Source organism: Echinococcus granulosus (genome assembly GCF_000524195.1).
Source record: "Echinococcus granulosus chromosome Unknown EG_S00375, whole genome shotgun sequence".
Classification (NCBI taxonomy): Eukaryota; Metazoa; Platyhelminthes; class Cestoda; order Cyclophyllidea; family Taeniidae; genus Echinococcus; species Echinococcus granulosus.
In genome coordinates, this window is record NW_020170755.1 from 6,552 (window position 1) to 9,523 (window position 2,972).

The following is a 2,972-nucleotide window of genomic DNA, read 5'->3' on the forward strand; positions in this document are numbered from 1 at the left end:
AATTAGAAGGGAATCCTTCCATCCCTCTACATTGCGCCTCGTGGGCTTTTGTTGCACCCATGGTTAGTCGATTTACGGAACAACTGAATTTGTTCTACTTACATATTTAGGGCATTTTAGCCATTTTAACATAATGCTTCCATTAATCATTTTGTAGCCATTCATAAATTTATGCCGACATTTCGCGTTTATTGTAAATACCTTTGCTATATGTTAAAAGGGAGGCTGTTTAAGTGCCAACATTATGAACAGGCTTTTTTGCGTAGCAGCACTTTGAACCGCCACGCTTTCAAGGTTTATGAGAGTGGGCTAACTTCAGTGATAAGGACCTAATTTTTTGTATATTTTGATGGATTGTGTTTAGGTACCAACAATGCAAAAAACCTTCTCCCTTGCCAGAATTATGGTAGATTCTTCTCTCGTCGTGTCCTTTTAAAAGAACACATTTCTGCGTTTCATGAGAGTGAGTTAAGTAGTTTGAAAATACTAATCTTGACCAGGTTCTAAAAATATCATTCCTGATATTTAAATGAATTTCACTTTGTACTGCTTTTACATCACTTTTAGGAAGGAGGAGACTCACTTGCCCGCAATGCATTAAACATTTTTCCTATTCAAACCAATTAAACAGACACATTACTTTGGTCCATGAGAGTAAGTTAATTAATTTTGTTATGGTAGACTTGATCAACATATAAGTACGCATTTTCTGCTGCACTAAAACACTACATTTTATTACGTTAACATAACCCTTAGAGGAGAGACCGTTTACGTGCGAGAATCGTGGTGTATCCTTCACGCAGCAATGTAATTTAAACACGCACATTTCTGCGGCTAATGAAAGTGAGTGGAGTGATTTGTAACTACCTATCTCAATCGACTTTCAGATACTTATCTCTTATTGTTTAGTTGCAGTTCGCCTTGTATTTCTTTACACTGCCTTTAGAAAGGAAGCCATTTACTTGCCAGAAGTGTGGTAAAGCCTTCACTCGTCGAACGCGTTTAAACGCACACATTTCCGTGGTTCATGCAAGTAGGTTTATTAATTTTAGTATGATTGCCTTGATCACCACTTAAATACACATTCCTGATTTGCAAATGCATTTTGCTTTTTACCACTTTTACGTTGCCTTTTAGAGGAGAGGCGATTCGCGTGTGGGATTTGCGGTAACTGCTTCATGCAGCGATGTAATTTAAACACACACATATCTGAAGTTCATGAGAGTGAGTTCAGTGGTGTTTATGTACCTGTCTTAGTCTACCTTCGGACATTTATTTCTTAATGTCTAGCCACGCCTTGCTTTGCATTACCTTCACATTAATTTTAGGAAGGAGGCCGTTCAGTTGCGAGAATTGTAGTAAAGCCTTCTCCCGTCGAGGCGCTTTAGACAGACACATTTCTGCGGTTCATGAGAGTGGGTTAATCAATTCTAATGTGATAGCTTTGATCAACATATTAATGCGCATTTTCTGATTCACAAATACATTTTGCAATTTAATACTTTAATATTACCTTCAGAGAAGAGACCATTCACGTGCGAGATTTGTGGTGCATCCTTCACGCAACGATGTAATTTAAACGCACACATTTCTGTAGTTCATGAAAGTGAGTAAAGTGATGTGTATGTACATATCCCATGCTACATTCAGATGCTCATGTCCGAATACTTAGCTGCAATTTGCTTTTTATTACTTTTACACAACTTTTAGGAAGGGAGCCGTTCACTTGCCAGATGTGTAGTAAAGCCTTCTCCAGTCGAGCAGGTTTAAACGCACACATTTCTACGCTTCATAAGAGTGAGTTCACTAATTCTTCAACGATATTCCTAGTCGATTTTGGGGTGCATACTTACTATTATTCAATGGTGTTGCGGATTTTCCTGCTTTGTTCTACCTTTCCGAGGCGAAAAAAATGTAAATCCCGGGTTTGATATTAGCACTTGAAGTAACAGAGGGCTTTGAAACACTATCATTGCGCTTATTGGAAGTCAGATAAGTACTTCCTAAACAGCACCTGCAACTACGTGTGTACTTTTATTGCTTGCTATCAAAAAAAAATTCGTTTTTACGCTTGCCATATTCTTGGACCGTCCGATAAAATTCTACTTTATTACATTCCTGATAAGGTACTGGTTTACATGGCCACGCTTTAGTTGTCGCCATGTAGTAGATATCTTCTATGATCAAATAGATTCTAGCATTGCTAGAAATTTTACCACTGCTAAGTTAGCAGTGCTTTTCAGAATACTGAATCTTCTCCAGTGGAAATTAAGAATGGGCAATTTTTGCAGCATACAAGCAGGGCATATGTTTTCATAACAGCAGTTTATTTGGTCTTTTTTCAAGAATGCTGCTAGGTTTCTCTTTGTTGCCACTGCTACCATTTTAGTAGCACAAATTGTGGAGTCCACTGTATACTCTGCTACTGACTTCGCGGCATCAGTTCCATTTTTTGCTGTTTGCAATTACTATGTGGTGCTCCTTAATGTGCATATCAAATAAAATGAATGCATTTCGTTTTTGGTAAGATGCAAGTGCAATTTTCCTTAACTAAGTTGTTTTTGTTCCAGAACGAAAGCGCGGATAAGAATAATATTCTTTGGTGCAAATCAAGCAAACTACCGGCATGCATGCACATGCATTATCAGCTGCGTCATGTCACACAGATCAATTACCTTATAATGGTGATGTCCGTGCTTTCCGCCTATTCTCTGCAAATAAAGGCCAGCTTGCACATCTTCAACCTTGTCTCAAGCAAATCGTGCCCTGCATAAAGCCTATGTGCCTCTTAACACTTTGAAACTTTTTTTACTTAATCAACCCATGCGCCTTAATGGTTGGTTTTGAGTCTTTCCTTGGGGAGTGGCTACCCGTAGCGCAATGTCCTAAATCCCATTTCCTTCGCAGTCTACTTGCTTTCGATGGTACTGACTTGCGTGCTGAGTTGTGTCGCCTTTTACACTATACTCACC